This window comes from Anabrus simplex, chromosome X, assembly GCF_040414725.1.
Source record: "Anabrus simplex isolate iqAnaSimp1 chromosome X, ASM4041472v1, whole genome shotgun sequence".
Classification (NCBI taxonomy): domain Eukaryota; kingdom Metazoa; phylum Arthropoda; class Insecta; order Orthoptera; family Tettigoniidae; genus Anabrus; species Anabrus simplex.
The window spans coordinates 35,553,032-35,566,423 of NC_090279.1; the positions used below are offsets into that span (position 1 = coordinate 35,553,032).

General features: G+C 38.4%; 1 protein-coding gene across 1 annotated transcript in view; it reads left to right on the plus strand.

The window, feature by feature from the left end:
• LOC136886394 (espin-like) overlaps positions 1-13,392 on the plus strand; it is a 65,186-nt gene that overhangs the window by 26,938 nt on the left and 24,856 nt on the right. Inside the window, exon 2 of the mRNA XM_068230515.1 lies at positions 9,199-9,352. The gene's annotated coding sequence lies outside the window, so the exon portion shown is untranslated. The remainder of the gene's footprint in view (positions 1-9,198; positions 9,353-13,392) is intronic.

The following is a 13,392-nucleotide window of genomic DNA, read 5'->3' on the forward strand; positions in this document are numbered from 1 at the left end:
GTGTTGCTTATTCAAAAGAAGTAAAATACATCGGCAGAAACTTCTGGGATGATCCGGCATTTACAAACGCATATCAATGAAGAGGAATTGTCACAGAACACCTCCGGCCCGGTCTGAATCACAAGAAACTACCCTGCCGACAACGATTGTGAGGCATCCAGGTAGGATTACATCCTAATAACAATTAACAAATTATATGGGTTATTCAGCTAAGAAGTCCACCTGACATAACTCGTGAACAGTTTAAGATACTGGCATTCTGTACTCACTTTCGTAATGGTAAGGAGCTCATAGTTCAACATGCAGTGCTTTCATAGGATTTTGACCAAATTTATCGTCACACACGTTTCCATGTGAGAACCGCTGATGATAACTGTCAAGTTTACACTTGTCGTTACTGGTACGTGGCACAGCTTGTGCTACAGGAGGATCGGTCTCGGGATTCTCGCGAGAGTCTCGAGTGAGAGCATTGCCCATCACTACTTGTCAGCACATATATTGAAAAGTACAGGTGACAATTTTAAAAAATTATGGAGGACTCCAGCCCAATGGTTTTGTGCTGCCCAGTTCCAGCCTATCCAGACCAGTGGTCTCATCACTAGTATCACAGGGTACTAGAATCCTGGGGGCAGCTTCGCGGCTCTAATGTTGTGGCTTGCACCTCCCTGCCCACTTTACGGAGGACCATCCCAAAGGTTTTCTCACAAACCGGACCTGACCAATCCCGACAAATAATTTTTCATATACTTGATCTAACAAATCTGGACAAATGATTTTGTCACTAGCCAGACTTATCCAATTCAGACCGATGGTTTTTTCATTAGCCGAATCTAACTAATCCAGACTGATGGTTTCGTCGTTAGTCAGATCTAACAAATTCAGACTGGTGAATTTCTCATTAGCCAGATCTAACTAATCTAAACCGATTGCTTTGTCACTAGTCAGACCAAACAAATCCGGACCAATGGTTTTGTCACTAGCCAGACCTAACAAATCCGGACCAATGGTTTTGTCACTAGCCAGGCCTAACTTACCCAGGGAAATAATTTTGGCACTAGCCATACCAGTGGTGTTGTAGCCGGGCTGAGTGGCTCAGACGATTGGGGCGCTGGCCTTCTGACCTCAGCTTGGCATGTTTGATCCTGGCTCAATCTGGTGGTATTTGAAGGTGCTCAAATCAGCCTCGTGTCGGTACATTTACTCGCAATTAAAGGAACTCCTGCAAGACAAAATTCGGGCACCTCAGTGTCTCCGTAAACCAAAAAAAAAAAAAAAAAATAGTTAGTGGGTCTTAAGACCAATAACATTATTATTATTAATGGTGCTGTAACGCATGATACTAGAGACCTGGGCCCTGTTTCATAAAACATATTTCACTAATATTATTAGTAAAAACCAATAATATTAACTAATAATATTAGTATTGTGTTTCATAAAATTATTAGTTAATAATATTAGTTATTAGTTTGAGTCTAAATTATTAGTAGATGTTACTAATAATATTAGTAAATTGTTTCATAGACAACATAACTAATACAATTTACTCATATTATTGGGATTATTTCTATTAGTGTATTTTGACTCATATTTCATATTATTAGTGAAACCAAAGTGTGTGGTATATTGATATATTGGCATAAAATTGTGAAGATCAGTGAAATGGTTGACTCTGATTCAAATGGTGATGAGGAGAGAGTTTATATTCGCCGTCCAAGAACTTTTAGGCCAAGAACAGCCTATACTGGTATGGAACAATCATATGAATACAATGAGAGATTTAGGTTAGATTACAGAACATTTGAATATGTGCTTGATAGGATTGGTAATATCTTAGAATCTCCCACTGCAAGGAATGAAGCACTAACCTCAAAACAGCAGCTTCAGATTGCACTAGACTGGTTAGGTAGTCGTGCACAGTATCATTGTATTTCTGATATGCATGGTGTTTCAAAAGCAACAGTCTGCAGAGTTGTGCACCGAGTTGTGACTGCAATAAATGACACTCTTCTGCAGGATGTTGTACGTTGGCCAGCTGACTGTGGTGAAGTAGTTGCCAGATTCACTGAACTTGGTGGTATTCCTTTAATTTGTGGAGTACTTGATGGAACACTTATCAAAATTGATGCACCAAGTGCATATGAACCGGCATTTGTTGATCGACATGGGAAACATTCCTTGAATGTTCTGCTAGTATGTGGGCCAAATTTAGAATTCTACTATGTATGTGCAAACTGGCCTGGCAGTGTCAGCGATGCTAGGGTTCTAGGATTAAGTGGCTTGAACAATAGGATGGCTAATGGCTGGAGACCTTTCCCTGGTGCAGTTCTGCTTGGAGACTCCATCTATCCTTTAAAATCTTGGCTCATACCACCAGTAATCCGAGATTTTGCTAGTCAGTCTCAACAAAGATTTTTAAGAGCACATAAAAAAACAAGGAGGGTTATAGAGTGTGCAATAGGGATCCCACTCTGACGAGTCTAGTGTCAGACCTAAGACGAAGCGCTGGTTAATAGAGCAAACGCCTGAAAAGCCAACATATAATTTTTGATATGCTCTATTGGTGGAAAATATCTAATTCCCTCCATGGGAACTTAGAATTTTCATTTGGAATTGCTAGGCGGGCATTAATTCCATTGTGGAGTTTTATCTCCCGTATGCAGTTATCAGACTGTGCCTCATAAATAGGCTTCTGATAAGTTCACCTGCATACACCCCAGCATCAGTGGGTAGGGTCTGACACGTTCCACTCTGACGAGTCTAGTGTCAGACCTAAGACGAAACGCTGGTTAATAGAGCAAACGCCTGAAAAGCCAACATCTAATTTTTGATCAGATCTCAAAATCCTCCATACATAGAGGTTAGTATTCATGATGAAGGCTACTGGGTGCATGAGTAAGTGATAAATGTAGTAATAGTGGACACAGAATACGCAGAAGGTTATGAATATACCGCTCAGAACACGCATGTAGTCTCCCGGCCATGCTGGGAGTGGGACACACTGTATTTGGAACAATACAGCTGATGGAACATTTGAGCGGTTCGTGCAAGTATTTCTCTCTTTTTCATTCACTCTTCTTCATTACCGCATGTGTTCACTATCTGTCTCTATCTCTCTCTCAAAATACTACTCACTGCGTTCGGCTCGTGTCGCGCCTAATATCAGTCTAACTCTATCATTACGTTTGGGTACAGTATTACACTGAAAGATTAATTTTGATGTGACAAGTCATTTCCCTGTGTTTTCCATGCTTTCCCTATTTTTCCAGAAAATGGGTACCCTGAGACTAATGACAGGAATAAATTGTTAAACACCAGCCTTTATAAATAATCTGTAATAGAGACATCTTTGGCTATTATGTTTTAGTCTCTATTAGACATCTTCAGCTATTTTTTTGTCCTAAATATTATCAATACCGTGTGTAATGTGTTAGTCCTAAACATATAAAGGCCTACAATAAAATAGGTATTGGAAGGTGGAACACACTCCATTACAGGTGAGCAAAAGTCAATGCGGGTATATATAATGAAGTTAATAAATTGTATAATATGGAAATGTATACGCTTTGCTGTTGATAGGCATCACACTTGTATCATGTCAGAAACGACACCATTCACTAGCGAATGAGCATTGCACCCATCACTGAGAAAGCACAGGAAAAGCATCTCAAATGGTATGGTCATGTCCTGTGTGCCGCATCTGGAACAGTTTTTTTTTTGTTAGCGGCTTTACGTTGCACCAACACAGATAGGTCATAAGGCGACGATGGGATAGGAAAGGGTTAGGAGTTGGAAGGAAGCGGTCATAGCCTTAATTAACGTACAGCCCCAGCATTTGCCTGGTGTGAAAATGGGAAATCACAGAAAACCATCTTCAGGGCTTCCGCAGTGGGATTCGAAACTACTATCTCCCGAATCCAACCTCACAGCCGCGCACCCCTAACCGCATGGCCAACTCGCCTGGAGCCAATTTAACTCACTCCTTTGAAATTAATGGGCAATGTCCACACGAACGTCCAGAGCAAAGCTGGCATGACACAGTAAATGATACGAAGACTCTCATGTTAAGACCACACGATGCCCAAGATCGTGCAAAATGGCGGACCTTGCACCAACGGGTAAATGCTAGGAATAATAATATAAATTTGTAGGCCTAATTGCCTTGTAATCATTGAACCAAAATTTAAATTATAATATTACAGATTAAAAAGACAATAACTCTTATCTTCTTAATGTTTTTTTTTTTTCCAAACGCCCAATGTTTTAAAATCGGCCCATATAATTTACATACCTCAGAGGTGCTCAAGTACTGTCAATCAATCAGTCACTACTGATCTGCATTTAGGGCAGTCGCCCAGGTGGCAGATTCCCTATCTGTTGTTTTCCTAGCCTTTTCTTAAATGATTGCAAAGAAATTGGAAATTTATTGAACATCCCCCTTGGTAAGTTATTCCAATCCCTAACTCCCCTTCCTATAAACGAATATTTGTCCCAATTTGTCACAGATTTTCCCTTGCTATTAAGGAGAAAATATTATAGAAAAAGGAAGTTATCACAGAAAAGAATTCTACAAATAAAGGACTGTGTCAGTGGTGTTTTTTTTTGTACACATTAGTTGACCAGCTTACATATTTAATGACACTTCTATTTGCAACAGGAACTGGGAACGTACCCAAGTTTCTGAACACTAATCCACACATTTCTGTTATGAGCGTGTTTAAAAGTGGTATGCTCACTCGTGCCAATTTCAAGAAAGGGTCCCTGATGAGGACAGGCATTAGAAGAATGACTGATGGCTTGCTGTGAGCAATGTAGTCAATTTTTGTTGGTTGTAGTGGCTGTGTACAATGGGATTGCTGATGATCCACTTCACAGATTGATATTTTATGATAAAGTGTAGCTTTTTTGACATATGATACATTTATTTCAAGTTCTTTATGCCATTAGTGTTCATGCAAAATATGTTTCAAGATGACTATACCAGAGTATGATAAACATGCTTAAGCATCACTTTTATGTACAGTGTTCCACTAAATGTAATCCGGAAAACAGATCTTGGTTACTAGCGGGCAGCCTGAGCCTGTAAGTTTAAAGTCACACAAAGGAGTCGCATTCAAGAGGTGGAATTAGATGCCAGAATACAGTCTTAAGTTAAATCATTTCCAGCTTATCTCTAGCCTTAGGTGTCTCCTGCTGATGCTGGAGCTCTCCATTTTGCAAGCTTCCATCAATTTCAGTGTCAGATATAGGCCTACTTTCTTCCAACGCCACTATATAGTCGCTGGTCGAAGCTGAAGTTGGTCCCATTGCAGGAAGAACGATTTCTCCAAGAGAATCTTCTGTTCCGTATCCCTGTAAAACAGGAGATTCTCTTCCGATAATGTCAAGAACCAGGTGGTCTGTGACATCTAATTTTTTGCTACTTCCTCCCCCACTTCCAGTCTGATAAGCATTATCAACTTTTGCCTGTAAATAAAAGAAACCATGTAAGTCTAGAAGAAGGCCATCCTGTTAAAACTGACTATACTAAAGTACTTACATAAAATCAGCTTCATGGTCCGTATCGCACTTCAATAGATTCACAATTAAGTATTTATTTATTTTCCACCTAGTCGATACAATGATTGCTTAAGGCAATTTTTAATAGTCAAAAGTGGTACATGTTTCGTATATTATCAACATCTTCAGCCACATAACACTGTCAATTTTATATATTTTTCATCTAAACAGTGTTATGTGGCTGAATATGTTGATAATATACGAAACATGTACCAGTTTTGACCATTAAAAATTGCCTTAAGCAATCATTGTATCAACTACGTGGAAAATAAATAAATACTTAATTGTGAATCTATACTAAAGTACTACCTACATCTATTGTATACAATAATTTTTGTATGCTTTTTTTTTTTTTTTGCATATTATAACAAAGATTTATAAATATCACTGGAATTAATTTCAGGTTATGTTCTGCTCAGTCACAGTGATAAAAACACAATTACTATGGGTAGTATGGGTAGTATACAGCACAGTAAACTCTACTGCGGAGCTAATAGTCTCCTTATTTCTCCCTCTCCCCCTTTAAAAAATATCGACATCCAGTTGAGAAAAGGTTGGCTTGAAGTTAGTAAATAAACACTTTTTTTTTTTTTTGCTAGGGGCTTTACGTCGCACCGACACAGATAGGTCTTATGGCGACGATGGGATAGGAAAGGCCTAGGAGTTGGAAGGAAGCGGCCGTGGCCTTAATTAAGGTACAGCCCCAGCATTTGCCTGGTGTGAAAATGGGAAACCACGGAAAACCATTTTCAGGGCTGCCGATAGTGGGATTCGAACCTACTATCTCCCGGATGCAAGCTCACAGCCGCGCGCCTCTACGCGCACTGCCAACTCGCCCGGTTAAATAAACACTAACATAACCTCCAACTAAGAGAAAAATACAGCTAAAACTTACCACTGTTCTGCTCCTCATGTTAGGCCAAGTAGCATCCCGCACATAAGTGTGATCTTTGTCGGCTGTGACCAGCCCAATAGCCACAGCATAATCCCACAGTTCCATCCACGCTTGCCTTTTCGAGTCCTTTGTCACGGTTAATGAAAAGGCTCCGATCAACTGCCCCTTCAACTCCAGCACTTTTCTGAGGAAACTTACTTTCCTGACATTATTGTCGTTTCTTTTACCCATCGTAGCCTATATAAACTGATAAGAATCTGAAACTGCACTGAATAGCCGGTTCCGGTTGTAGTCAAACACAAAAAGCACAGAGTATGAGTGGGTCAAGCGCTAGCCTACTGCAAGGAACGAAAACAAACTACTGTAAGAACATGCAACAAATCGATTCTAACCTCAAACTGTATCAGCTGACTAATGAACTAATATTATTAGTGAAGCCATTTTATTAGTCATGCATATTTATGAAACAGAATTTTGACAACTAATAATTTGTTTTATGAGTTATAATATTATTAGCTAATATTATTAGTTAGTTTTATGAAACAGGCCCCTGGGGGTAGTTTTGCGGCTCTATTCTTGGAGCTTGCACCCTCATGCCCGTCAGCTGTTTAGTGGGCTGTATAATATAAACACAAGAACCTCAATGCCTGCGCCTCTTTGCAGGGGGAAGATGATCAGGTTTATCTTCTTAAGGTTGCTTAGAGCAATAGGAGATTGATAATGCCATACAGACTACGAAAAAATAAATATTGACTTAATGAATTTCGGTGAGTTGCTTGCTAAATTTTGTTTTCCTAGATGGCAGATCATCTCAGTTCTTGTATGAACGATATATATTTGGAGCAGAAAGAGCATTGTCCTTTAGTAAGTTTGTAACACAAGAAACTGAACACACTGAACCTCTTGACCTCTGCTTATAATTTACAGTTTGTTATACTGAATAGCGCTTCTTTGAGGGCTCATTTGTCTGTAGGCTGTCAAAGATTGGCTCCTTGCTCACTGAATTTGCTTCACATTATTCTGTTGGAGTCTTGACTCTTAACTGTGAATTATCCTGTTTTAAGAAACAAGACAGCAGGATGTGGATACTTTAGGTGTGACCTACCTTTTGTTGCAATTCTCATAATGAATTTATTTTAATTTTTACTTTTACCAGGCGAGTTGGCCATGCAGTTAGAGGAGCGTGCCTGTGAACTTGCATCCGGGAGATAGTGGGTTCGAATCCCACTGTCGGCAGTCCTGAAGATGGTTTTCCATGGTTCCCATTTTCACGCCAGCCAAATGCTGGGGCTGTACCTTAAGGCCACAGCTGCTTTCTTCCAACACCTAGGCTTTTCCTATCCCATCATCGCCATAAGACCTATGTGTGTCGGTGCGATGTAAAGCCAGTAGCAAAAAAAAAAAAACTTTAATTTAGTATAAATGTTAGATATCACCTTTCCCGCAGTATCGCAAATGTATTTGAGATAAGGAAATGGTTATAAACGAATTAACTTATAATAAATGTGATGTACATGGTCGGTTTCTGGAAGTCTACTCAATAATCTCATGTGATAAAATACAATACTTCATGAAGTTTACTTTTTTTAACTTACTCCATATCCTCATCTACAAATTCAGTGCCACAAACGAGACAAATCATGAAGGTATGTAATATTTATATAACATATATCACTCAAATGTCCTCCTTTTCCCTATTATACCAATGTCATGTGTTATTTACCTGAAACAATAATTAACATTTTTATATGTCAGGTTTATAAGTAATTACTGTCCCTTCGGCAAACTGGTACCAGTGTATATACTTCACAATGATAATCATAGAGATTTTGAGAATTGCTTAGGCTTATTATGTAGTGAAACTGATCTCCACTGAAAATAGTTCCCCTATACATGGCAGCTAACACTGATAAACAGAGGGATCACGGTGGATCAGAGCTATCCACAGGCCCTTATCTCTGTGTGCCTCCGCTCGTCCTGTAGTAATCACATTATAACATTGGTACAGACTGAAACGTACAAAGCTCGGAGTTTCCGTGGTAAGCTGTAGCTTGTTTGAGCACAGTTCCTGTTGCTGTATCAGAATGGACAGCAATGCTGAGACACATGTTAATTAGCAAAGTACAGGTGAGACCCTGCCTATGGGAGCTTTCCCATAAAGGCATATAGAGAAGTTTAAAATCACCCTTAACTGTTCGTTTGAACACTTGCTGATGTATCCGTAAAAGTCTCCTTCGCTTATTCCATCTCCTCGTATGTTTGGTTAGGCAGTGAACAGCTGTTAATTCATTTTGAAGCACTGGCATGGACCGATACACACTTCGCTGTGCAAGTCCGTCAAAAGGTGCAGCGCAGTGCATCACGCATTGTTCATAAGATACCTGTAGATTGTGGAACATGTGTATGAACACTGGTTGTTGCAGACAAGTCTTCTCCCGTAATTCATGTACATTCCTAGACAGAGTTGTCTGAATGGAAAACAAATTCTTTCAGCGTTTCCCATATGTAGGTGACTACAGGTGTGAGAACAAACGACCATTGTGAGGTAACAACGTGCTGTACCAAGGCACATAGACATGTGACCCCGTGGACACCTTTCATGTTACGACAAACTCGTGATGTTCATAGCTTGTTTGTAATTTCATTATTGTTTGTTTGTTTTACCCCAAACTCTATTTGTTAGTTCTTCTCTGTTGAGGTTGTATTTACCAAGCGATTGAGACTGATCCACATGCTCATCTTTATAGGTTTTTATACTCAACTCTATGTACTTCTGAATGCAACAGTTACTGCGAGAGAAGCCATTACCTCTGTGACACGTGACCAAGCTGTGTATCGGCCATCACTTCCTGCAGCTAGGCACACCATTTCTTCTCCGTGAAACTGGGAAGGAGAGAGAAGGTAAGTCTGTAAGGCTTTGTGGCCTCATTAAGTTTCATACCTTTAATGTTTCACTCATTAGAAAGTGAGTCTAACCATAGTAGTCTTGGTCTCCTATTTCTTTTATCCTCTGTGGCTAAGTCCAATATTCTCCCCAAAACCCATCTTCCTCCATTCACCTCACATGACCCCACAAAGTATGCAGGTTTACACATTTATCGAATTACTTAATTCATATCTTGGCTTTTATCTTCTCTCATTCTGAATAATCTCCTGCTATTGTTCCCAGCGGTTTGTACCAGCAGTCATTCTCCCTCTTTTTGTGTCTGTTAAAATTCATGAATAAGATATCCCAAGTCCACCAATTTCACTCCCTTGCAGCATAATTCCTGTGAAAACATACCTATGTAGAGATAGTTTGGGCTGGGAATTCTTTCTCACAACTGCAAACTACTTGCAGTAAATTTTCGCAAGGGTGGCCACGACTGAGAATTTTTTTCGAGATGCCCCCTCCTATTCTGTAGTGACTGGTATCTCGAGTCTCCCATTTATTAGGTTATATAGCTGTTTCCCATGATTAACAAACTAGGATGTGACTATATTAACCTACACCATGAACTATTATTATTAATATAAATTTTATAACATTGTATTAGGTTTAAGACTTAGCCGGGTAACCGCAAGGACTTTTTAGAAAGTAGGCCTAATTTTCACAAACTCACAATTCAGTAAATGTGGATGTTAACATTTTGAGTTTGCATACTCATTAAAAATATTAAAATCATATAATTTTTTGTGCATCGTGGCAAAATTTATATTAAATTATTGTGTTTTCTGAAAGTAGATTCAATTTATTCAGAATGTTACTTTGAGAAAATGCATTCGTGTGTCTTGCATGTATACTTGATTTTAAATGGTAAACATCGTATTTTGAGTGTGTGCAAATAATTCTTGATGCTTGTTCTGAGGAGATTTCATCAAAGTTAATAGAGCACTGTCAATGTTAATGATTCCACCTGTAAGCAAGGCATAATATTTTTATATATGACTAAGGTTGTGTGTAATTTGTTCTTGGGTATAAGGCTCAATTTAGAATTAGTGGCAAAATCTGACAGTTGTTATCCAAATGCAAATTTTTGTACAAAAACTTTCAGGTCCACTATTTGTGAATTTTAATATGTAGTGTATCATAATTGCAAATTTTTATGCTACGTCGAGATTGTTTTCAACTCAGTACAATACAAGCTGTACCTCAAATGTCCATAAAGAAGGTCCGAAACATGCATATTCTTTTAAGTAAACTTGACATGAATTTGTAACCCGCTCAAGTTTGTATAAGGTATTGAATAGGAGAAAAAGACAAAGACTTTGCACAATTCAGCACTGTCAATACGGATCATGAAGTTTATACTATGTAACTGTGTAACAGTTTAGCTCAGATGTTTACAGTAGAGTGTCAAAATAATGTAGTTTACATTAATTAACTTTGTATTTAGCTTATAGTTTAGTAATTGAGAAGGAACCTTCCATATTTGTACAGAATGAAAATGACATTCCTGCATTTGGTTGGGTTGTTTCACAATGAAGTGAAGAGTAGGGTAATTGTTGTCTCGGGAACTTTGATTGGAAGAACTGAGAGCAATATTTCAAAGATTAATTTGGCACAAATCCCAGGTAAATGGGTCGATTAGTTCTTGAGTAAGAGGGCGTATATTTTGGCATGCTTTGTCATCCATTATTTGGCCATGTGCACCATGCCCCCCCCATTTCTCGTGTTACGTCCATTCTCTCTTTGCTCAGTTCAGTCTGGTGTAGTGCTGTTATTGTCTGATTTACTAAAACTTCATTACTTGTCTTTCATTCAAACTGCACTGTGCTATCCTTCTGCGCCACGCAATGTCATATTTCAAAGTGTCAGCAAGTCAGTTAATTATGATTACATGTAATCATGTTCATATTTGTCCGTATTTACTTCCTAATTGATTGGGTGCTTAATACATACACACATATATATATCTCAAGTAATTACGAGTCTTAGGAGGTTTCAATGCGTTGAATGAATTATAGGAATTCTCACCAGATGATGTTAACATTCATATCGGTGAAGAGACGGCGATTTATACTATCAATCCATGAGGGAATATCCCTTGATGGAACATACATCTGCTAGAGTGCAGGAAAAATCTTAGCCTACATGCTCTCAAGGAGAAATAGATCAGACTACTTGAAACATATTAGAAAGAAAAAAATAACTGATTTGAGCTGGTTCATACATACAAGCAAGGCAGACATCTTTACCTTCGAAGATAAACTATTTCCATCTCGACACCTTTTAAAACTTTACAATTTACAACAAAATGAAGTTAGGCAGCAGCGTGTGAGGGAAAGGTCTATACGATGTATGGAGGTCGGTGTCAAAGGGTTAATGTGGGGCTGTTGGCATTTGCCTCAACAGCGAAGATTAAGATACAGTAATTAAGGTACAAGCCTGCAGGAAGTGTGACTTACCTGTTGCTCTAAATCACATAATGAATTGATTATAATTTTCACTTAATTTACTGTAACTATTAAATATCATCTTTCCTTAAATATCACAGATGTAAGTGAAATAAAGAAATGGGTATAAACAAATATTACTTGCAGTACATATGACTTACATGGTCAGTTTTTAGAACTCGACTCAGTATACTCGTATAAAGTAAAATAATTCATGAAGTTCATTAACTTGCCACCTCCTGCTCTGTATATTCACTGCCACAACTAAGACAAATCATAAAATAATGTAATATTTATGTTACATGTATCACTCAAATATTCTCCTTGTCCATATCATACTAATGTTATGTATTGTTATTACTTGTAATCATAGTATTTTTATGTTCAGGTTTATTTGTAAATGCACTCCCTTCAGCATGACTGGTACCAGTGTGCATCCTTCATAACGATAATTGTAGAGATTTTGAGAAGAAGTTAGGCTTGTTATGAAGTGAAGCGAATCTTCCCAAGACCTGGAAATAGTTCATCTATACAATACAGCTTACAAGGGTAAACAGAAGGATCACAGTGTATCAGAGCTATCCATAGGCCCTTGTTTCTACATGCCTCCATTTGTCTCTCTGTTCTTCCACTTATCCCGAAGGGATAACATGATTTCATTGTTACAAATTGAAGCATGCAATGCTCAGCCTTTCCATGGCATGGAGTTGCTAGTCTGACTGCAGTCGCTGTTGCTATATGAAGGTGGACTGCAACGCTGAGAGACATGTTAATCAGCAAAATCAAGTTGAGATCCCACTAGTCATGTAGAGAATTGTAAAAACGCTCTTTGTTGGGTAACTGGCTGATGTCTTGTTTGCTTATTCCATTTCCTCATATGTATGGATAGGCAGTGTATAATGTGTTAATTTTGAAGCACTGGCATGGATTGGTATACAATTTTCTGTGTAAGTCTGTCAAAATGTGTGGCCTAATGAGTCATGCATTGATCATAAGATTCCTGTAGATCGTTCACAAATTTGTCAATACTGGGTATTGGAGAGAGAGTTTTCTCTTTTAATATTCATCTACATTCCTAGATAGAGATGCCTGACTGGAAAACTAATTCTTTCAGTATGACCCATATGTGGCCATCTACAGGTGTGAGTCCGGGGAACTGAACTCTCTCCAACGGATCGTTTTGAAGGGAACACATACAGTACCAAGATGCATAGATATGTGACTCCGTGGTCGCCTCTCATGTTACAATGATGAATGTTGATGTTCATAGCTTGTTTGTAATTTCAGTATAGTTTATTTTACCCCAGACTTTATTTATTATTTCTTTCCTGCAGTTAATGTGTTCGGCTTAAGTAATAACACCATAAGTCATCTTCTTATCTGTTTTAGGATCTCTGTGCCTAAATTTATCCACTGTTACCACATTCTTATATCCGTAACTCATACCATCACAATTTAGTGCGAAACATTTCATTTTGCAATACATCTGCTTGGTATTTGCATATATCATATTTTTTCACATAATTAACGCCCTTGCATAATTTACGCATCCCAATATTTTTGTG